Below are 24931 nucleotides of genomic sequence, written 5' to 3'. Positions count from 1 at the left end.
GTTGTGTGTTTATATATGTGGCCTTGTGATTGACAGGTGAGTGGAACCCCTCCTCTCGCCCAATCGCTGCTGGGACCCCCCCCCCGCCCCATGCGTGCAGGATAAGCAGTATGGATAATGAATGAGTGAATCAATAATCAATATTTCACCCCCTGAGTTCTTTCTGAGCCCCAGTATCGTGGATGTAAAGTTTAGCCAAACCGCGAATACCGAGGCCAGTTCAAATCCTATCGATTCATCAGGTCCGACATTCGCGTTGAACAAACTCCGCAATGCCGACGGAGCTCAGAGCGGAATCCATTACTGCTGACAGCCCGCCGCGTTTATGGCGGCGGGAAGCCGATCGATGCTCTAAGCTGCCGCGCGCCAAATGAAGCGCCTCGCGTAACTCCCCCCATAGCGGAACACCCCGTCTGACAGATATGCATTTGATAGGAGACAAAGAGCAAAGCAGCTGATGATGAGAGCGCCGCCGTGTTAATATCTCAATGGGGCGCGTTAGATGGAAGCGTGCGGTCTCTGGCGGCGGTCCCATCCCTGACCGCAGCCCAGCGGAAGAGGGGGCGGGGCCTGGAGGAAAGCGTGGAGCGGTTTTCCAAACCGGGAAGTGAAAAACATTTCCCCCTGGATCAATTCTTGTCAATCACGATCACTTGTTTGTCTTAGATAGGCGAGAAGGTCGGCCAGTTTGGGGTCGGCAGCCGATATGTGGACTTTTATAGAGCTGCTGTTGAGCCGCCACGAGTCCATCTGCTCCTCGAGGAGAAGTGGGGTGAGTGAAGTCACAAAGTGCAAATCCATGAAATATGTAAAAAGTTCAAATCCCGAGCCGGGCTGCCGTCCTGTCTGGCGCCGGACCAGGAGGATCGGGGTTAAGAGGGGGAAAAGCAAGGGAGGGAAGACACTTTGCTCCATTAGCTATTACTGCTGACCCGGATACTCGCACTGGAACAGGCGGGCGCTCAAAATACATGCGCACGCCGTGACGGTAAAGATTCACTCATTCATTATCTATGACACTTATCCTGCACTCAGGGGAGCTGGAGCCTGAGAGGCAGGTTCACCCTGGACCGGCCAATCACAGGGCAGCATATAGAGAAATTCAGCCATTCAGCCATTCACCAATAGAATCACTCACTCACTCATTCATTATATAAATATATACAACATTAACTCTCTCATTCACACGTTGCATAGACATACAACCTTTCACTCTCATTCACTCATTCACTCACAAGTCATATAAAGACATAAAATCATACACTCATTCATTCGCTCATCATATAGAGACAGAAAACATTCACTGATTCATTAAAACATGATTTAGAGACATACAATAATTAACTCACTCCTTCACACACCATAGAAACAAAACCATTCGCTCATTATTTGCATGTTATATAAACATACAGCATACACTCACTCACTCGTAATATAGAGACATAAAACCGTTGAATGATTCAGTCAAACATTATTTTGAGATACACTACAATTCACTCACTCACTCGTGTTATATTAAGACATGCAACCATTCACTAATTCATTCACACATCATTTAGAAACATGCAAAAATTCACTCACACATCAAATGGAGACATACAACAATTCAGTCACTCATTCACGCGTCATAAAAACAAAACCATGCACTCGTTCCTTTGCACGTCTGGAGATTCGTCTGTAGCTCCACATTTGAACCTCCTGCGTGTTTGTGGACTGTGGGAGGAACCTAAAGTAACCGACTGGAGTGATATGAGGAGAGGAGTGGGGAGCAAAACAAAACAAAACAAACCCTGTGCAGGGAGGTCGCAGACGACAGAACAGTCAATAGAAAAGCGCGCTGCTGCAGCGTCCGTGCACTTCTCTCCACCAGAGACATAAATAAAACAAAACAAATTTGGCGAGTGTATTTTGAAAATCCCCCCGAGTATCGAGGCAAATTAGAACCCATTCACGGACAAATACGGCCGTGAGCCAGCTTGGAAAATTCCTCATGAATTTAAAAAAAGTTGTGTTTAAGTAAGAAATCGTTTTATGTGAAAGAAAAAAAGATCTCAGCGTGTGGAATGAAAATGTTGTTTGTTACCGGGAGATGGTGTTTATTAATATCATAGTCGGCGCGTTGCAGCAATTCAATGAAGATTTGAAGTATGCTAAAGGGTTTCCAAGGAAAGGCGCATCTTTCTTTATCACTGGCTATATTTTCTCCAGCTCCATTGCTGAAACCGAACACAGAGCTGGGAAGTGATCTCTGGTCTGCCCTTTAGTGGATGTAAAGCACACATGGGAAGTCAGCAGGCCGTGTTTGAAATGGAAATATGAAAACTGAGCGCAAATAAACCTTTATGCAGATGACACACGACCGTACGTCTCCTACAGAACTTCTCATTCACACTTTGCCACTTTGCACATTTCATTTCCCACTGTATATGAGGTAAATATGTACAGACGTTTAAGATCTTACTTTTATACTTTCAGATTTAATTTAAAGTATCCTGTTGGTCTCATCACTGGACCGGAGTCTCACCAACCCCCTGCCCAGGACTTCTCATAGATGCGCGTGACATCATTGGCATAATAAAGCACCTCAGCTGCAAATCTTACAGCTCCATAGCATGCAAAAGCATCCTCTCTGGCCTTGCGTCTGCCATCTCCAAAAACTACAATAAATATACAAAACTAGGCAGCTAAACAGCTTCTCCAATGCTGTCTCCAACCTTCTGACCCCCATCACCAAGACAATGTGCTGATCCAAATCACTACTCAGAACCCACTAGTTCAAATTTCTAACATTCAAGCTAACATGCCTTGTATTTACAATTTTATGCAGAAATTAAAAAAAATCAAAACAGTGATACTGTGAAGAGTGAACCAGCGAGGGGCTGATGCAGAGGAGGGCATTTTACGGCCCGCGGGCCACATCCGACCCGTTTTGCTTTTTTATCCGGCCCGCCAAACTACTTTCTTTGAATATTTTAATAAGTATTTTCAATCAGTATTGAATTTAGAAACCTCTTTTTTTTAACTTTTGTTTAATTTTTTATGGATGATTACTCACCAAATAATGTCAGTACATTTCTATTGTAGCGTTTTAGTCAGGGAAAACATCTGTTTAATGAGCAATACCTGTTGTGGGCCACAGCCACGCAACACAAGCCTGCAATACAACTAACTGTTCCTGCTCAATTTTTGGTAAAAAAGAACAACCCAGAATACCTTGCACCCCAAACCGCACCCACAAAATTCCCAGCAGCCCCAAAATCACACCGAAAACAAGCATCAACATAAACCCCAACATTCGTGACCCACTACAATACGATCATTCATGATTTTAAAGTTGAAATTAAAGATTTAAACTGCAATTTTTATTTTGTTCAATTTCCATCATACCTAGTTGGCCCGCACATAAAAATTAACCCTTGTGCGATCTTAACATTGTGTTTACTCCCCTTGTCCTACGGGTCATAAATGACCCATGAGACAATCTTTGTAACCTAGTGGTGTACAGCCCACATGGAAACATAAACAAAAAGAAGTATCACTTTTCCTAATTATGGGGTCTCTTTAGGAAAAGTCATAAAATTTCAAGTTGGAAAAAAATAGGTCAAGGTGTTTTTTTCTACAGCTAAACATGGTAGTGGGTCACTTTTGACCCGCAAGACAACACAACAGTTAAAAAAGAAATGTGTCCCACCGACCAAAATAATTGCCCACGCCTGGGCTAATGTAAAATAAAAAATAAAAAATAAAAAAAAACAAATAAACATCTTCATCTTGTGGTGATACATATGTTGTAATCTGGCATTGAAAACAACGCCCCCTAGCGGTCACACATGGTATTGCATTAAAATACAACACGGGCGCTCCAGGGCCCCCGGCGGCCCCTCCGTGCGTGCACGGCCCTGCGACACACCGGGCCCGCATACACCCCCTCCTCCACGGCCCCGCCCTCAAGGAGTGACTTGGTGGAGAGAGAGAGAGAGAGAGAGAGAGAGGAGGAGAGCGGCTCTGCAGACGCACACACACACACACACACACACACACACACACACGCAAATACACACCGGAGCCGACCGCGGTGTCTGCTGAGCTAACGGGACAACTCTGGAGCCCTCCACGGAGATCTCCACCTCCGCCACCCGGCCCTGCGTGGACATCTGGACCCGCACGGAGGTGAGGAGCCGTCTCCACGCGGGGCTTCGGGAGGGGGGAGAAAAACTCGAGTGGGAAGAGGGGGATTTTTGCTGTTTCTGCGGAGGAACAGGAGGAAGAGGAAGGGGGGGGGGGTCCGACACTCGGTTCCGGTCCCCGGGTTGCAGCCAGTTATTCGGACTTCGCTGCCTGATCCGGGTCACGGATCGTCACCCCACCTTCCCCCCACGCACCTCCAACCTCCGCGGCGTGGGTTTCGGCTGAATCCCCCCCCCCCCCCAATACACACACACACACACACACACACACACACATCCTCCCGGGGATGTCACCGCTGCTACGTAACGGCTCGTTTATATCTATTTATCTAATCGCGTGTTTGATTTATTTGAACCTCCGCTTCCGGTAACGCTTGCGTCCGTTAATTCGGCGCACCGGGAGGCTCCTTCTCCCTCTCCCCTGTTTTTCTTTCATTTTTTTTAATTTCGTTAAATAAAAAAAAACAGTAATCCGAAGTTTTCTTTCGAATTCAATCATTTCTTTTTTTTTTTTTTTTTTAATGTACTTTTTAGTAACTTTTTAACCGAGCCCACCCTCCGCTTGCAATTCCGCCAGCCGCCGCCAGGGGCGCCAGAACGCACCGACATCTGGTGATCAACCGGTATCCGCTCAATCCGCGGGGGTGTAAAGTATCAGAAAATAATACATAAATGAAGAAACTAAGACGCTGATTACATTTGTTTTTATGGAATTAAAATAGTCATTTTATGATAATCTTAAAAAAAAAAACCCTGATGAATGATAGTCATGGCTGCCGTGATATATTCTCTCATATTATAAATATATATTTTAAAGTGCAAATGATTCAGTGCTGTTTTTTTTAATTTTTTTTTAAATTAATTCATAGGATGTCACACTCAGAGGTTAGCCCCAGCAGAACTCTGAGTGCTGGATAAGCGGTTGAGTTAATGAATAACTGAATTGATTAATTGATTATGTAATTTCTCCAATTTGAGAATGTCTGAAACCAGTACTGTCAGTCATGTGACGTGCACGGCTGAGCTTGACATGAGACGTCACTTAACCAATATCAGAGCTCCTGCAGACGTAGCGGTGACATTTAATGCGTCATCCAGCGCAAGTTAGCTAACGCCACTTATTGAAAACACACTGTAACAACGAACACTGATGTCACACAATTACACAACAGACACACGGATCAGCATCACACACTGACACCGTTACTGTAATATGTGTGTGTTATGTGTTGTTCACACACTCGTGTTTGCAGCCTGGTAGTGATGTGTTTACGTGTCGCCTTCACACAGCTGGCTGAGGCCCCAGTGGTCACTCTCATCCGGAAAAAGTCGGTCGCAGAGTGAATGTGAAGTGTGTGTGTGTGTGTGTGTGTGTGTGTGTTTGAGTTCCAAGCTCTCTGTCTTCCTCCTGCAACCCAAAAACACTCATCAGGTTCACCAGATAGTCTTAGTGTGCCCCAGAATGGTTGCATGGACTCTGTGATTGACAGGTGACCCATCTGGGTTAAGCCCCGCCTCCGTCTATGGTGTCTGCTGCCATTGGCTGTGTCAGAATAGCATCTTTGCACCATGTTGTGTGTTCGCTCAAGACGCCCTGCGAAGAACCGGACCGGGGGTTGAAACCTTTCAGACGCCCCGACGCGGAGCTTCTCACTTCCAAATTGGCGTTCTGGAGGGAAAAACGGCGAGCCGGGTTCTTTCTGTCGGCCGTCTTTTGCAGTCTGTAAAGATTCCTTCCAAGAGACGGAAACGGAGAACCTCGGGAGGAACCGCGGTGGCATTTCGACGCTCTCAACCCCCCGTGCTTCCCGGGGAGAATCGCCCGGCTGAGATGACAGAGTGCGATTCCTCCGTCTGAGAGTCTGACTGAGCCGCCTCTTGATCTACCCGAGGAGCCCCGCTGCTCTTCCTCCGCCGCCATCCTGCGGCCTCTGTAGCTCCGCACCCCGACTGATGTTTAATTATTCTGACACGGTAATTTTTGCCTGTTGCTTATAAAATATTGAAAACAAGCAGCCCGGGGGGTGCAATCAGAGAAGCGCGTTATACTTCCAGCCTCTTAATACGACTCGGATTTGACGCCGACACACTCAACACACCCTCTTCGCAATAGACTGGTTTCTTTTTCTTGCGGTCTCTTTCTTCAGTCTGCTCCTCGACACCCCCTCCCCTGCCGAGCCAGCCGTCTGTCGCCTGACGCCGCCGCGTCGCGCCCGCTATCGGTGAGCGATTACGCCAGATCAGCGTTCTGATTACTGTTAGCACCATCCGCTAATCTGACACCTCAGGCAGGCAGATCTCAGGGCGCCCGCCCGCCGCGGCCTCTCAGATGCCCTCCCCGGCCTCCACGCCGGCTTTCCGGGCCCTCGCCGAACACCCTCTGCAAACGAGGATCCGCTCCCTCATGGGATGCTCTAGATGAATTCTCTCAGGACATTGCAGATGATTTTAAATTGTCACTTTCATTTCTGGAGACAGAAGCCTGAGAAACCCAATGGAAAATTTCTTGGTACACTGGTTAGAATATAAAAAAAAAAAAAAAAAATTATATATATGTATATAGGGGTTGGTGGTGTGGTGGAAACAACATAAGATATGTAATGAAATAAAAATGAATAAATAAATAAATTACATATATATGGATTAAAAAATAAATAGAAACATGAAAAAAAAATATAGGGGTTTGTGGTGCGGTGGAAACAAGATAAAAATGTTAATAAAATAAAAATGATTAAATAAATAAATTGCATTTTTATGAATTAAAAAATAAAAGGAAACATAATAAATATATATAGGGGTTGGTGGTGCAGTGGAATTAAGATACATTTTTAAATTAAAAATGAATACATAAATAAATTGTACATATATGGATTGAATGCATCTGTCAAACTGCAAGGTGTGAAAGTTGAAGATGCATTTATCATTACACCATATATATATATACATATATATAATTTTTTTAGAAATTTAATTGTGAAATGAAATTATGAATTTAAAAGTAAATTTTTTTGCAAATTATTCATGCAGATATGATGAAACTAGGAGTATTAAGAGTATCACCAGTGCACCAGAAGCTTTACTTGTACCAGACTTTCCAAGATGACATATGCGTAACATATATAACAATATATTTCTTATGCAGAAGTATTACCTATATATAAATATATGTATATACATGCATGTTGCTATGCTATCCTGAGCTGACACTGAGTTCACCGATACTGTCCCTCCCACTGCAGTCAGAGTGCAGGAGGTGCTGTGAACAGGAAGTGATCCCATAGTTTCTGGCTAGTTCTCTGTGCTCAGGAAGGCGTTTGCCTGAGAGGAGGGGGGGCAGCATTGTAAATTTCTTTTTTTTCCCCTCACATTGTTGTGGAAAGCATACAAAGCGTCACGGATTTATTCATCCAGTGAAAAGATGACTTGGAGCTTTAAGCTTTTTTTTTTTTAAATCACATGGCACAAAATATATTTCGTTCTTTTGAATCTTCTGTACCGACTGCCATCTGTGCCCCGCCGACCCAAATGCAACGGGGTTGTGAATTTGGCGTTCGTGGGTGGGGTAGGGGTGGGGAGCCTCCCGGGCAGGACACGGACCAGGTTTTTCTGCCGGCGCCTTAAGCCGTAAGCCCCTAGAAAGAGCTAGCGGCATGTTACGCTAAGCCCGGCTCAGGCTGATCGCCAATATGCGCGAGGGGACAAGGAGGATCTCTGGGGACGTGGACGGGGACCAGGGAGTGACTCGTCCCCGTTTGGACGTCCCATCCCTGGAGCCCGATCTTTGGACTCTACCTGCCGCTTGAGGCGCCCTTTGGTGACACAGGCTACCAAAACACTGCCGGCGCTTTAGCGCACTTCGGCCTCACAGCAAGAATGGCCTTGGTTTTTATTCTGTGTGGCGTCTCATTTGTGAATTTGAGGATGAATGGTTGTGTGTCTAATTGGGGCCCGATGAGGGACCGGTGACCTTTCCAGAGTGAAACCCGTCCTCCGACCAATGAGAGTCAGCCCCTGCGACCCAGAGTGCAGGATTAGCAGTATCGATAATGAATGAATGACTGATACCAAAATACATAACTTATATGACCTCTGAATGACCCTCCTATCAGGACGGCTTTTTATTTCTAATATTTCATTTCATTTAAATGGTCATTTGAAGTCCCGGTTACCCTTCGCCTTCTCCGCCGGTTGGTAAGAAGCTGACTTGTGTCTGGCGTCGCTGAAGCCGGAGTCCAGCCTTGTTTACGCGTGCGTTTTTTGCGTTTTGTTTTCAGCCCCAGGAGCTGTTCTCTTTGCCAGGTCCTTCCTTTTTTTTTCCCTTTTTTTTTCATTGATTGACCCACTGATGGTAGTGAAACCCCGTATTCCGCGGCGTGCCCCGAATGCAGCGGCGTGTGCGTTTGAGCCGGGATCGACGAAAAAAGATGAACGAACCGCTGATTGATTTCAGAGGTTTTTGGGTTTTATTTGTTTTCTCAATGGATGAGCCTCGTGGCGGCACAATCTGTCTTTTGTTTGCATCCAGAAAAAGGAATTTAAGGAATTTCAAATATTAAGGTCAATGACCCCCCCTCCACACACACACACACACACATCCAATACCATTACAGGAGTAGTAAGTCAACAGCTGCATCTTTCAAATGATTTATGACTGAGCTTGCGCTCCGTCTGAAAGCTCCTCTTTTCCAGACGAGGCCGCATGTATTAAAGATGTCCGTGTCTAGACCAGGTCCCACCAGCGCTGCTTGACTTCGGAGCAACTCGAGGGTAAAGCCAACGATTGTTGAGCGAGCGGATTCGTTCGCAGCAGTGCCGATCCAGCGGTATTTATTAAAATCCGCATACAGATGGGGTCCTTTGTGTAATCTACTTTTTCCAGGAGCTTGATGTGGCAAACGGAGCAGTAACACTGGAAGTCGTAGGGTGGCGGTGTCACGGTACAACCGGGGAGAAATATTCCCTGTACGCTGCCCCGTCTCTTCGTTAGAACCTACATTATCAGCAGCGTTTCCGCTAACGTTTGTTATTGTCTGAAAAGGAACTCGGAAGTGAGCTGAACTCTGCGCTGCCCCCGAGTAGTGTATCGCTTGGTGACCATGGCGACGTAAAGCACGCATGGGAAGTACATGGCCAGTGACATTTGATGGTGTCGGAAACATATATACCCGTTTCCGTACGTAGCCTGAGCATAAGTGAGCCGCTATGCCGATGATCGATGTTCCCTCTAATTTTTCATATGTCTGGGCATCACCAGCACCACTGTGAGCAACGTGCACGATGTGACAACACACCAGTATAACACCTGGGATCATAGCAAGTTTCATGGCTTATTACAAGAATCAAATTACTACTTTAGCTTTGCTGCATGTTTCTCAGAGCAGACCTTTCTCATATGAAAAAGAAAAAGATGTCACCCAGTTTCACCGCTTGTTCTTCTATCTGCACAAACTCCAACAGCCATTCCTACTTAAAAGAACTGCTCTTCTTTTTTGCTTTGGTTTGGTGAGTGGACGTATCACATTCACTGCTGCTCGTTTCGCCATGATAAAGGGTTAGCATTAGCATCACATTAGCATCACACTGTTATTATTGTTATATAGCGTGTATGGGCAGAGCACGTGCGCAAGCACTGTCAATGCCGTGATTGGCTGAGTAGCGTAATTGCATCGTATCGTATGATTGGCTGGACACCTGGCAAGGCGAAATGAAAAATACAAAAAAATTTTATATATAAAATTCATTTGCAGTGCGCTCATTGCGCTGGATAGGTTTTCTTGTGTTCAGTTGCGCAGCTGAGAGGGAACATTGCAGATGACCTGTGAGCTGTGAACGCTCTCGGACGCCTCGGTTGTGAAATGTGCTCTGGAGTTTTCATCCGTTTTTTTTTTTCCGACTTTGCTTTCGTAATTATTGCAAACTAGGGTTGTTTGCCTCCCCAAACCCAGGCCCTCCTGATACTGGATTACAAAGAACGCCTGGTGCCGGCCTGTACAGAACATCCTGGTTGACATAAATACAGTTCATCAATTTGGCTAAAGGGATGTTTTTTTCATGGGGGGAGGCAAGGGCACTCAGCGGGACGTCGATTTGGACGACTGAAATGGAGGTTGCGTTAAACAGTTAGGTTTGACTAAAATAAACCCCGGCGCAGGTGGGCGTGGCAGCAGGTGACCACACCCCCCCAAGGGGTGAGATTGGTCGAGTTGCGCGGGAAAAAGCCGGTGAGAGAGCGCGACTTCCTCTCAGATGTCGGGGCAAGTCTGTGGAATTCTCTGGAAATCCGTAAACTCAGGCAGTTTTAATGAGTTGGCAGGTTAGACCGGGCTCAAGAGGAGAAGACCGCCGGCCTAATGGAGCGGAAGACAGTATAACAGATGACTTCATCTTTGAAAACAAGACTTAAGCTTCTTAAAACCCGAAGAACCCGGGACGCCGCCGGACCAACCATCTGGGGGAGGAGAGGGGGGTCAGTGGTTCAAATCATAGCTTTAATACCCGGAGGGGGTGTTTGACCCCTGGTGGTACGATCCAGCAGCGTCTCCGCAAGAATTCAAAACATGTAGGTGACCTTCCTACTCACCTCGGAACACACACACACACACAAACACACACACAGACACATAACAAGTGAAGTGGTTTTATGACTGCAGGTGATGCTATTTATAGAGATACCATTAATGGTACAGGTCACATGGGCAGCGATTACGTATCGCCAAATGTAGCCGTGCACAAAACGTGCACGAAGGCAGCCGATGTTTGATATACCCTGCAATGCCATCGACTTCCCCAGAGGCCGAGCTTAACACCCAGATGCGCCACCTGTCAATCATCGGCTCACCTGTCAATCACAGGCTCACCTGTCAATCACGTGTTCATTTTGAGAGACATCCAGCCCTTCAGTGTCTCCTCCACACCTGCGGGCGTTAATGAACCCGGTGATTGTTTTTGACTGTGGGAGGAAATCGGAGAACCCGCGGAACCCAGGCTGAAGAACACGGAGAACCTTCTAGCTGCCATAGCCCGTCTTCTTGGGCTCCAAAAAACATGCTCAGATTCGCCTCCTTTTTTAGGAACATTCGGTGAAAGGACAGTTGTGAGGCGTGACCTTCAGCTTCAGTGTGCGCGTGCACACACACACACACACACACACACACAGAATCCTCTATTTAAGGGGTGCAAGCAGATGGTCGTATAAATATATATTTTTGGACCAGAAGTGAAAGTACATGAATAAATGAATGCACATTACATGAGCGAGAGTTCGGCGGCAGCGTTGTGATCGAACCCAACGTTCTCAACCCGTTTGGGGTTTCGCCGCACGCCATCAGTCAGCACGTGTGAAGACAACAAGGAGATTAGAGTGCGGGCAGTGAGAGTGCTTTAAGTCCCTTCAGTTTGCCAACTGTCTACTGAGTAATCTCCTGCCGGTGACCTGCCGTTGACTCGTGCACACCTGGGATATCCTAAGGTATGGCTGTGGCGGAGCACCTCCCATTCCATCGCAACAATAACCCGACCGGTGACGCTGTGACGAGGCATTGGGCGTTGCGATGTATTTCCCTCCTGCTTGCAAACAGACGTGGCTTCCTGTCGGTGCTCCGATTGTTTATGAAGGCCACAAATCAGCTGTAGGACGCCGTTTTGCCGCCGGCAGCTGCAGCGGACATCTTTGTTTGTTGATGCTGTAAGTGCGTGGCGGCGATTAGGGTTCTGGTTGAGTTGGCTTTGCGGGATCAGCGGGGACAGATTTGCCCGATCTCCACTTTTGGGAACTAACCCAGAGAGATACGGGGATGTCAGCCAACGCTGATCGGAGGCTCAGGAGCGCTAACTAAGTTAGCTCCATCGTTAGCTCCTCAGCTGGCTCTCCAGCTAGCAACTTTTTGCAAAATTGGCACATGTGTCTCCACCAACTGGGTAAATTCTGACAGGGGACACGGCGACCCAGAATCCAGTTGACCCGACTGCTTCGAATGAAGGGGACACATTTCCTCCACCGGCTCCAACTAGGACGCCTGATCTGGGCAGAATACAAATGTCCTCCCATGGGTTGGGGGGGGGGGTGGTGGTGGTGATGGACTTGCAGGATCTAAGCAGTGACATGGAAAATATATTTTCAAACAAAACACAGAATGCACCTCCTTCGGATGTCTTTTTTTTTTTTTTTTTTTTTTTTAGAAGAAAGTCTCCAAGACAAGACATCAGCAGCTACAGGGCGTTAAGAGTTTATTTATTGCAGTTGTGTCTGGCAGGGCTGAAGACCAAAACGTGCGGTGGCAACATCACACAACATTCACAGCATAGGGATGCAGCCCCCCCCCCCCCCCCCCCCCCCCCACACACACACACACACGCTCCCGTCCGCTCAATCAATCACAGACCATTGCGGAGAAATGAGGCTCAGAGTTTTGCCTGACAGGATTGCCGCCACCGGAAAAAAAAACACCCTCACCATCTCACTGGAATACTGATCTTAACAAGAGTGCAGGGCGATTGCGTGGAGGGTCGGCGGCGAGGCTGCTGACCTGCGACATGACAGAAGATTCACAATGTCCCTGTGATTGACGGACGCAGGTTAAATCCCAACGCCTGTTGTAGGTTCTTGTCCCTGACCGTCCGTGAAGGAGCTCTGTGGATGCTTAAATGGACGATTGAATGACTTGATGACGCCGCCCGGGTTCGTCACGTCCCTCTTGCAAACAGCTTGTACGGAAGGTGTTGGTCCGCCGACATCATTTTTGGATCGTTTGTTCCCAACAAGAAGCTCCGGTCTCCATGAGCAAAGACAAACAAGGAGCTTAAGAGTTATGTGTCGAGAGCTTTCTAAATCCCTACCCCGGCTCACGGTTTTCCGGGTAATCTGGGGTCAGGCGTGCTCCGACGTTCCGAGGTCTGGGAAATCTCTTGGTGAACAGAATGCTAAAACGCATTTCCTTTTTTTTTTGTGACGTTTGCCGGCGGCTTTGGGTCTTGCTGGGTTCTCCAGGAATGCCGTCTCCATCCTGAACGAAGCCGCACCTGCCGGCCTCATTTCACCCTGAACATCCATTACGGCCCTCGTCTTTTAGGTCGGTGGATCTGAGTCTTTCATCCATGTGTGTGTGTGTGTGTGTGTGTGTGTGTTTGTGTGCCGCTGTTCCTCCTGTTTATCTGTTTACATGCAGCAGCAGCTGCGCCCCCCCGTCCCCCCCGTCCTCTCGCTGAGATGCTTTCTCCCTTTATTTTCGTGCTGCCAGGCGAGCTGAAGATCCTCGCAGCCCCCCCTCCGCCCCCTTTAACGGAACGGCAAACACGGGAAAATGGTTTTGTGGTGTCGGATGCTTAAACGCTGACCGTAAACGTGACGTTTTTTTTTCATCTGAAAGCGCCGTGGAGTATAAAACCGTTTCACCCTCGGCGCTCTGGCGTTGCAAGATCGGGCAGATTTTCACACATTTCGGCTTCTTCGGATTAACTCGGATGAGAGAAAGTAAAATAAACTTTTTTATATTTTGAGCGCAATTTTGCTAAAGAAGCTACAGACAAACAAATTCAGTGGCATCTTGATTTACAAGAGCATGGACTTATGAGCCGTCGCTCAGTGGATGATTTTTGGACTTTGTGATTTGTGATCTGAGTTTGACACCAACGTGACCGCCGCCGTCCGTGAAGTGGCGTTAAAAAACAGTGGGACGCGCCCCTGGCACGAGCTAGCTCAGAGAAAATCAGGAAGAGCACCATCGAAGCACGCTTGTTGTGGACACATTTGTGAAGAGATGCAAAAGTTGTTGTTGTTGTTGAGAAACTGCGAGAGAGAGAGTATCGTCGGTGAGAAGGCAGTAGACGTTTACAGGGATTTGGTGCAGCAGACGGTGGGAACATCCACGGATGAGCCGTCGGAAGAGACGTTCAAAGAGGAGCTGCTTCACTTTGTTGCAAAATTAAGTTAAGCCGTAAACTATAGCAAAGTGTGCTAGTTAAATTTAGCATCATATTATAGTGTGTAGCCGGTAAGTGAAGGTAATGGATAGAGTACCAAATGAAAATTCCTTTGCTCGTCTCTGCTCATGTTTTGTGATTTGAGCCCAGATCTGAGTTAGGAGCGAGCAGGATGAGCGTTTGAAGCCGACGTGGCCGTGACGTGGCGTTTAAACACAGTTGGATTTGCGCCCGCCAAGAGGTAGCTCGGGGGAAAAATCATGAAAAAGCACGAAGGAGATGTTTTGGACTCGTCCATGAAGAGATGGAGAAGTTGTTGTTGGTGAGAAGCCGTAATGGAGAGCATCATCTCTGAGGAGGCAATAGGCGTTTACGGGTATTTGATGGTTTTAACCAGTTTTTAACCAGGTTTTAACCAGTTTGATGGTTTTAAAAAGAGGAGTGGCGCTCCTACATAAAATGTAGAAAAGTAGCATCAAGTGTGCAGCCATTAAGCTAAGTTATGCGATGGAGCACCAAGTGAAAACTTCTTCCCATCTTCAAGGTTAATACACTATAAAAATGGTTTATTTCTTTACGTTATCTTGTATTATGTGTTTTTATCTTTCATACATTATTTGTTATTGATAAAGTACATTTTTCTTATTTAAAAATTGCGTCGCTGGAGTGGATCACTAGCGTTTTAATTCATTTCAGTGGGGAAATTGAATTTGATATGCGAGTAAATAGAGTTATGAGCTCGGTCACGGAGCCAATTCAACTCCTAAGCTAAGGTTCAGCTGGATTTGATTGACCGACGTTCTGTCCAGCATCAAATTCATGCTACTAAATGTACCGGCAATAACTTTGCAGCATGTCTCTACATTCATTTTCATTATTTTTTGGTGCATTTAATGAATCATTCTTTATGCATTTTCGCTGGAATATAATCCCATTATTTTCTGGAAAAGCATAACTGTTGCGTAACCGTACTTAAAAAAACAAACAAAAAACAAGCTTTGTCGTCCCCTGACATGTTTCTTGTCACGTACGTTACGGTTGGGGTTAAGATTTGGGTGTTTGTTTGTTTTTTGTTTTTTTTTAATATAACGGGGTTCTGGCCTAGCTGGCAGCCTGGAGTTCTCTGGAAAGAAAAAAAAAACTTAACCGTAATGAAAGATTTTTCGTATGAAAGCCACGGTTTCCGATCCATCCACCTTCATCCTTCCCATCCCTGGCGGAGGCGACGCTCCCCTGCCGCAGAGCTAATGAGACGACTCGCAGAAAGGCAGGAAAAAAAAACATGCATCATCTCTCTGTTGAAAATATCCGTTGTTTAAAAAAAAAAATAGAGCCCCCCCCGGGGACTAACACGCGCATAAAAAAAAAAAATTGGCGAGCCAAGCGACAAATGCGAGGCGAGATGGCGCAGCGGGAACCCGCCCAACACTACCGTTAGCAAAATCTGTGGATTCACACATGACAAATATTATTTATTATGGATTTAACAGCTGTGTCGGGTTCAAACAGAGAAATATTTCCGAGGAGTTTTTGCGCTGCAGTGTGAGAGGTGGAGCCGGTATTTAAAAGTGGCAGATGTCCGACTACTGAGTTCTTCCTGCGTCGGTAACCTTTTGTCTCGGTAACGAGCGGCCATGGGCGGAGCTCGTTCTAAATTTAACGGATACTCCGGGATAATAAGCTGCTTGACTCGCTGGCGGTTTTCCTTTGCGCTTTTTCATTTTCCAAATGTTTATTTGTTTTGCTTTCGGACGTGCTCCTGCAAAGTCTCTCTTCGGCCTCCTTGCCTTCCGAGCCGCCCGTCTCGCCTTTTTTTAATGAGCTCTCGGTCGCTCAGGACTTCCAAGCGGCCTTGGAACTGTCCGCTCGCGGCTCGCGCCACCGTTTTATCCTTTTAAATCTTCGCCAGGAAGAAGCGGCGTGAATGCATGAACACGGCCTCGGACTCAGGGCCTCGCAGACGGTCCCTTTTGTGCATTGACCGAAAAATCGAGCGGTATTTAGAACTGCTTATAGGCACTAAGAATGATGGGGACAAATGACGTGAATGGTTGTATTTCTACATGGTGTGAATGCGAGGGTGAATGTTTGTATATAATTTGAGAGTAATTTGGTTATATGTCTCTATATGACATGAATGAGAGGGCGAAAAGTTGTATGTCTTTATATGTTGCCCTGTGATCGACTGGCAACTGGTCAAGGGTGAATGATGTGTGAATAAATGAATGGTTAATGATAATTATTTATCCTTTATTAATCCCAATGGGGAAATTAATTTGTTCGGCCCCATGAATGAGAGGGTGAATGGTTTTATTTCTTTATACGTGGCCCTGCCATCGACCCATGTTTAACCCCGCCTCTCGACCAATGACAGCTGGGATCGTTTCCAACACCGCCGCCACCCCCTCGCCACTGTGACAGCAGGATATGTGTCGTAGATAATGAATGAATTAGTCAATTAGTCAAACAATGGGCTTGCTGGGTTGCCTAGCGCCGGATCCAGGAGTTCTCCAGAACGAGGAGTTACATAACTCATCTCCGAACACGGGTCCCGGGACCACGGCCCCCAGCTTGACGTCTTTGTATCCCCAGCTACCTCGGTTAGCATCAGCGACCGTCAATCAATCACCGGCGTCCGACAGGTGTGCCTTTGCGGTTGAGTGGCTTCAACACGCTCCTTCATCGGCCCGACGCACCTCGGGGATTAGGAGGTAATTAGATGAATTAGGAGGTCCTGGAGACAGAAGCAGTGACCTGGAACACGGGGTTTGTGGGACTCGGGGGCCGACATGGGGAGCGGCGGCAGCGATTGGTGGTGCCCCCCCCCCCCCCCCCCCCGCGCCCCCCGGTCGAGGCACACACACTTTCTCACAACGTCACACTGTTTGCAGGACTCTCGTGATAACGGACATCTAGATAAAGTCACATGTAGACACACATGCGCTCACACACACACACTGGGCCATTGTGTGTGCAACACTGCCGGCGCTGTCTCCGTGCAGGCGCGGCGCGCCGCCTCGCCGCTTTCGTCTTCCTGCGTGGGCCACGGACGCCGTGCCATCGGCCGACATTCGCACGCCGTCCAAAATGGGGTTGAGAAGATCGGAGAAACACGTTCATGTGTTCATCGATTATTTTAGGTCCTACATAATACATAACTTTCTATAAGTGGTACCTAAGTAGTAATAGTAGTAGTAGTAGTATCAACATATCGATTGATTTGAGATGGCAGTTCTTTAAGGAGGTGTTTTAAAAATAGCTGTGTGTGTGTGTGTGTGTGGGCGAGCACCTGCTGCTCCGCTCTGCCGTGCAGCTTTACAATAAATATTTTGGTCTGCGAAAGAAACGCCTGTTCGCTCAAAGCGACAGCAACTCTTCCTGCTGCGGCGAACAGACAGAACCCCCCCCCGCTCTGTCTGGAAGGGGCAACAATAAACAACGTGCATGTTATTTTAACTAAATCTGCGGTTTAATGGGATTTGACACGCCTGCCTACCGATTAGATCGAAGGATGGTAGTTTCACTTCAACTTTTTAAAGTGTAGCGGTAGCACCTCAGACCTGTTTCTGCGTCTGCATCTTGTTTGCGCCCATCTTTTCCTTATTCAGAGTGATTGCATCGACTTCCGAGCTTTCGTAGCTCGGTCAATAACTTGCTTTGTGATCCGAGCGTGAAGCGGCATTTAAAAACATTGGGTAGCCCGGATAAAATAACAGAAAATCATGAGTGAGGTGAGCGTGTTGTGGACTTGTCCATGAAGAGATGGAGAAGTTGTTGGGTTTGGTGCAGCAGATTGCAGGTGTGCTGACGGATGAGGTGTCGGAAGATGGTTTGATGGTTTTAAAAAGAAAAGCAGCATTCACTCTGTCGTTAAATGAAGTTTAGCCATAAAGTTTGCTCGTTGCTTTTAGCAACACAAAGATCCTAGGTTAGCAAGAAGTTATCATTCTATTTGGCCGATATTTGGACCGGCTATGTAAAAAACAGTAATAAAATCTCTCCACATATCTTACTTCAAGATATGCTAGTTTAAGTCTTAAGTCAGAATGAGTGTCAAAGTGAGTTGAGTGTTGCTATGCCAACAGAGAGAGAGGCAGAGCGTCTGTTGTAAGGTACCGGTTTCACCTTCAGATGTTCAAGGTAAGCGTATTAGTGACCTGTGATTAAATGAATGCCATCACGAATAATGTCAGTTATCAGAATCATCCTCTGTCGCGAGTTTTTATGCATTATGGTGATAACTTTATTAGGTCCTCCGTGATCGTGATGGTGGAGAACATTCAACCCTTGTCTGCTAGTGAAAGAAAACTGTCGGCCCGGCATTTGGCTTTAGCCTCTGTTTAAAACTAGCAGCATCGGTGAGCTCTTTCAGCAGCACGGGTCGGCTGCATCCGGACGGAAGCGGCCTCTGGAAGTTGTGTACGTCCACAAGCAATTTCCAACTCCTTTCTTCTCTTCTTGTCCCATGGAAAGCCGTGAAGCATCAGTACATTTGCTTCCCTCGGACTGGAAATTGCACCCAAAACAGCACAATGTGGCCTCGTTGGCGTATTCCGGAGAGGCTAAGTTAACGCTAGCAGGGAGACAAAGTAAACAACGTGCAATCTGTTGATGTCATCAGCCCAGCATGCTCGGCGCTAGCAAACCAAACATTAGAATGTGTTGTAAATTGCAATTTTTAAAGAAATAAGTTCTCCTGCTTTTTTTTTTAAACAAAACATAATAGTATTTGATGAATGGCGTAGCATATTTATATTTATATATTGATTTATGTACTATATTTTATACACTTAATATCCTCCCAGGCAGGGTTCCCTCTAAGCGTGTAGCAAGTAATGACATCCAGACTAGATTTGGAGAACTGCTCTAGCGGCATGGGCGCCAACTGTTGCTAGCCAAAGCCAGTTTAGCATATTAGCAACCTCTTGAAGGCATATACCGTAATTTTCGGACGATAAGCCGCGACTTTTTTCACTAAAACAACAATGCGGCTAATATATGGCTAACAAGCTTCACATTTGTTTGCCGCTAAAACATTTATCCTCGACACATCGGGGATAAATGAAGACAACTTTGACGGTTTGAGGAAGCCCAAGATAGCGATTGGCTAGCCGGTGTGGCTTATATTGAGGTGCGCTCAATAGCCCGGAAATTACGGTACTCCTATTACTTAATCCAATGATAGTCCCAAAGCAGGTTCCCTCCAAAACAAACACAAACCTGTTTGTGTAAAGGAGACCTGTGGATCAGTGAGGATCTGGATTAAACCTGCTGAAATACACTTGTCCGCTGCTAATGGGTAATTACCGGCCCAGAATGTGGGCTAGGAATTGGACAGTTAAAGGAAAGGAAATGCTCAATCTCCTTATCTTGTGCCGAGTTGGAGGAGGACGATTTCACTTCGTCCCCTTCCCGAACCAACGTCCTCTCCTTGAGATGAAAAATGAAGCGTTTCACTTTTAGCTGCCGGAGTAACTGCACGCATGTCTTCCCTTCCCAATGCTCTTCGTGTGATTTAAGGAGCTGGATGTCGCACATCGGTTGAGCGGCTTTATCATCTTGTCTTTCTGAAGAACTTTAGCTTCTCCGCTTTGGTTTCACTTTGTTCCAAATTCTGTATGTCATAATTGAACGGCAACCTTGACCCTCAACCAGTGCAGGCGACGCAAGCTTCCTGCACGGCAGCGTAGGGTTTTTTTGTGGAGGGCCGGGACGTAAATCTCAGAGTCAACATATGTCATGCCGGATTATTTTCTGCTTCGTACAGAGCTAATGACCCAGCATAAGGAGTTTAATGCAGCCCTCGCAGATGTTATTGACAAAGTACTCAGTGTGTTGTTCCACAGTGGGTATGCTCTTTTCAACCCTTAGTTCTAAATGTGAAACACCCGACAGACCAGCACATGTCCCAATCTCTTTGTACCGTCACCATGTTGAGCACACCAGCAACCCAGGGCTGGAGCTGGACCTATAGATGACACCGGCACACTTGATTCTAGACAGTATTAACAGACGCACTCACAAGGCCATCTGGGGCAACTAGGAGTTCAGCGAGGACACTTGAAAGGGATCGAACCGCCAACCCCCCTGGTTGGAGGGTCACCCTGCTCCACCAACTCTCCCCAGAGATCAGATCTGACGATTCCAGATGGGTCTGCAAGTCACTCCATGAGGAGGGCGTCGTGGAGTTTGTATATTCTGAGTCAAGGCGACGCAGCAACTAAAGCTACCGCCTCACAGCCAGGAGGTACCCGGTTGGATTCTGAGTGGCTGTGTGGAGTCTCCATGTTCTCCTTGTGTCTGCATGGGATTTCCTCCAGGTTTTCTCCATTCCTTCCACAGTCCAAGGGCATGCAGGAAGTTCACTGGAGACCCAAATTTGCTGAAAGGGTCAATAGTTGTATGTCTCAAATGTGGTCCTGGTGATAGACTGGGTGAACCCCGCCTTTCACCCAATTATAGGCAACAACATCTCTACGAAACTGATTGCAGGATTGGCTGGACACAGAATGAATGAATGAATACATTTTACAGAAGTTCGAGTCAAGTGAGTCTGAATGGCCTCAAAATTCGATCTACGTAATGGGTCTTTCCCGTGAAATGTCACATACACCTCATTATTCTGCTGAATGTATCCGTTGCTGTGTTGGGTTGTCGCTGTTCTCTTCGTCTTTGTTGATTTACTTTAGTTTCTCGTTCAAACTTCAAGTTAAAAGGGATGCGACATCGAAAGCAGGACTGCAGGGATTACACAGTTTTAGGTACCTTGGAAGAGGAACAGTAGATGATCATCTGCATAGAAATTATAGGTGGCGTTTGACAGCGTCTCTGCCACCTGCCCGCAGCTCGCCGACATTTCCTTTTAATATTTCCTTCTTTTATTTGTTTCATTACTGCTTCACTCAGGCAGCCGAGCCGAAGGTTGTGCCAGGAATCAAGCTCCGATAGGGCGAGTCCCTTTTAAGAATCAGGAAATAAGTGTGTTTCTGGGGAGAGGTCCTGTTCGAAGGGGAAAGCGGGCGATGACTTCATTGTGAGCTGTGAATGTCGGGCGGCCGTCTTACACCGTGACAGATGGCAGTGGCACTGCCGAATTAAAAAAGAAAAAAAAAAATTACCGCAAGCTCGGCCGCTGAAGTGACTGACAGCTGAACATTGAAGATCAAGTTTGAGGGTTCTTAAACTGAGCTTATGGAAAGTCTCAACCTGGGATTGGTAGACGGGGTTTAAAGAACTCATCTGACCCGCTGCCCCCGCCATATCACACTTCCCTTTTTGCCGATTACGCCAAATGCCTTGTCGTCATGGCGCCGGTGGCCATTTGGGGGCTGGGGAGAAAAGAACTGACATGCAAGGGTTCTTGTCTGCAGCCTGGAAGCCGATTGAGGTCAATCAGTGATTTGCTGCCTCGGCTGCAGGGACGGCCCGCAGCGTCCTGTTGTTTGACACGTTTTTTTTTTTTTCCGTGTCGGCTTCCTGTTCTGATCTTTGCACAGCGCGGGCCCTGCGGCTGCGGCGGGGCTCCCCAACCCACGGGGAAAAGACAATCTCCTCCCAGGATTGAGATGACGAAAGAGATGTTGACCCACGTCGTCTGGAAATACCCCGAGCCGGTTTGACTTTCTCACCCGGCCTCTAACGTTGCAGAAAGCAGGATTCACGTCCGCGCCGGACCCAGAAACATCAGCAGAACCGTCATTATTTCCTGCCTGTGTGTGTGTGTGTGTGTGTGTGTGAGCGTTTGTCTTTGCGCAGGCGCTGGCTTCCTGTCAAGACTGCAGCTCACCGCTCTTTTCACGCTGCTTGTTGACGTGTCTTATCTGCCGCCGCTAGCATCTCTCTGACCCAGCCATTTCATTTTCCCCCCTTATTAGACCGTAAAGAATGCTAGGCGCTAAAGAAGCTCCGCCGCCAGAAGCGTTTAATCTAAAAACAAACTGTAGCACTGGAAGCGATAATCCTCGCTGTAATCTTACCTTGTTACACCTTGTAATTGTCCCGAGGACAGTGAACGCAGCGAGAGCCAATGAGGCTCCTCGAGAGTGACGGTCAGCGCAACGCCATGTGATATTCCTTTTTTTTTTTTTTTTTTTTTGGCGCAGGCTAACCCGCCGAGGAATCAGTCCAGGGGATTAATTTCCGAGGGCCTGTTTATGTCATCAGCTTTGTTTTGATCTTCCGTTGCAGGTCGGCGAGGTGTGCGTGTGTGTGTGTGTAACATCATTACCTCTGCTATGATCCTCCTGATTCAATCAACAGCGGCTCCTGGGTTTCATATTCCAGCTAATGCCACTGACCATCAAAAAGACGATTCTTGGGAGGGATGTCGGCGACGGGTTGCGTGGGCGTCACGGTTTTTTGGTTCCGTGCTGTAGATGAGGCGGGGAGAGCGTGAAGGATTCAGGGACTTCGGAGATCAACAAGTTTGACCTGGTAGCATCTACTTTCTCCCATATTGGGGGCGGGACAATATAAACAGGCGTTCATTCATTCACTTCCTCTTTCACTTGTATACAACCATTTACCCTGTCATTCAGATGTCATAGAATAATTTAACCACTCACCCACTCACTCGTCATAAAGAGACATTGAGAAATGTGTGTGTGTGTTCTCCACAGCAACAAAGTCATACTTGATATATGTAAATCCAGGAAAGCGTCTGGAGTCACAAACACACGGTGTGGGGTTTCTCTCATTGGCTGCTGCTTCCGTCCAACCGGCGGCGAGTCCAAACCAGTCTGACTGGATGCGGACGCCATGAATAATGCAATATTTCATCGGGCGGCCCTGCGATGGGGTAAAATCATCACTCGTTTGTTTCGTCATTGACATCTCCACTTCCCTTATTATGTAGTTATTATTCCCGTGTGTGTGTGTATTATTATTACACACACACACACACACACACACTACGGTACAACGCCTCTTTTGTGTCTCTTTTGTTTCGAGGTTGTATTTTTCCTCCTTGATGAGAAGACGGGCAGAAGTTCGCTCACGTCTCCAGGAGGAAACCTTGCAAAGCAACCAAGCAGACAACTAACAGGCCCTTCGTGTTCATTCTGGGTCAAACACTCGCATGGTTAAAACAGTGACACACTCTTCATGGGCTCTGCATGCCACCACATTTGAAATGAAACAACTACAGCGGAATAGAAGTTCAGACTTTAAGGTTAAATTCAAGGGGTTGCACACAATTATTTGATTAGACATGTTCAAAAGTAATTAGACAGATAAAAATAACCCAAAGTAAAATGTTACTTTTCAATGTTATGTTGAGAATCCTTTGCAGGCAATGACTGCCTGAAGTCTGGAACCCATGGACGTCACCAAACGCTGGGTTTCCTCCTTTGCGATGCTTTGCCAGGCCTTTACTGCAGCTGTCTTCTGTTGTTGCTTGTTTGTGGGTCTTTCTGCCTTAAGTTTTATCTTGAGTATGTGAAATGCACGCTTGATCGGGTTGAGATCTGGTGATTGTCTCGCCCATCGCAGAATATTCCACTTCTTTGCTTTAAAAAAAACCTCCTGGGTTGCTTTTGCAGTATGTTTTGGATCATTGTCCATGTGTACTTTGCGCCGGCCAATCAACTTCGCTGCATTTGGCAGAATCTGAGCAGATAGTATCTCCTGATACACTTCAGAATTCATCCTGCTGCTTCTGTCTTTTTGTCGCATCATTAATAAACACAAGTGAGCCAGTGCCATTGGAGGCCATGCATGCCCATGCCATCACATGATCTGGTGTGCTTTGGATCATGAGCTGTTCCAATTCTTCTCCAAACTTTCTTCTTCCCATCACTCTGGTACAGATTGATCTTAGTCTCATCTGTCCAAAGAATGCTGTTCCAGAGCTGGGCTGGCTTCATCAGGTGTTTCTTGGCAAAGTCAATTCTGGACTTTCTATTTTTAAGGCTGATGAATGGTTTGCACCTTGTGGTGAGTCCTTTATTTACTCTTTACGGTAGACTCAGACCCTGATACACCTACTTCCTGTAGTGTTTTTCACATGAGTGGATGTTGTGAAGGGATTTTTCTTCACCGTGGATAGGATTCTGCCATCATCCACCACTGTTGTCTTCCATGGACGTCCTGGCCTTTTTGAGTTCCCAAGCTCACAAGTAAACTCTTTTTTTTTTTTCCTCAGAATGTACCAAACTGTTGATTTCGCCACTTCTAACATTTCTGCTATCTCTCTGATTGGATTTCTTCTTTTTTCATCTTAAGGATGGTCTGTTTCACCTCCTTTGAGAGCTCCTTTGACCGCATGTTGTGTGTTCACAGCAACAGCTTCCAAATGCAACACCTGGAATAAACAGAATTTTTGACTCCTTAATTGATGACAGGTTGATGACAGCTTTCTGAGTCAATTGTCCAATTACTTTTGGATTTGAATTCTCTTAAATTACAGCTGAGATTTATATTTATATACATATATCGATGTATGTATCATTTACATATATGTACTTCGCAACATTGGCTAGGAAAACCTCGCGGTTAACCAGTGCAGATCTCGGACAGATCCAATCTCAATGCGGGCGGCCTTCTGTCTCGACCGGCCAGGATAGAAAGAGAGAGAGAGAAGGGTTTGGATAGAAATTCACACAAACAAAACTTCACACACCAATCCAGCTGGTCTGAGATCCAGGCAAACACTCGTGTTGACAACTAAGACACTGAGAAAGGAGGAGCTGGGAATGGAACCGCCAACCTTCCGATTGAAGTGCCATTTTCAGCGTCTTGTTCTTTGCGTTTATATTGACATTCAAAAACCAAACAAAGCGCTGGATAAATTCGCCGCAGATGGAAATCCCAAGAAGAAAGAAGCAAAC

The 24931-nt window shown here is 46.7% G+C and overlaps 1 protein-coding gene across 1 annotated transcript in view; it reads left to right on the top strand.

Annotated features, from left to right (window-relative positions):
• The first annotated feature begins 3885 nt into the window (after positions 1 to 3885).
• Positions 3886 to 24931, top strand: part of ppp1r16b (protein phosphatase 1, regulatory subunit 16B) — a 55081-nt gene continuing 34035 nt past the window's right edge. The window contains exon 1 of the mRNA XM_086149735.1: positions 3886 to 4170. The gene's annotated coding sequence lies outside the window, so the exon portion shown is untranslated. The remainder of the gene's footprint in view (positions 4171 to 24931) is intronic.

The sequence above is a fragment of the Fistularia commersonii genome, chromosome 7, assembly GCF_037954325.1.
Source record: "Fistularia commersonii isolate RoL2024-O1a breed Wild chromosome 7, RoL_Fcom_v1.0, whole genome shotgun sequence".
Classification (NCBI taxonomy): Eukaryota; Metazoa; Chordata; class Actinopteri; order Syngnathiformes; family Fistulariidae; genus Fistularia; species Fistularia commersonii.
This window is presented reverse-complemented; position numbering and strand designations above follow the sequence as displayed.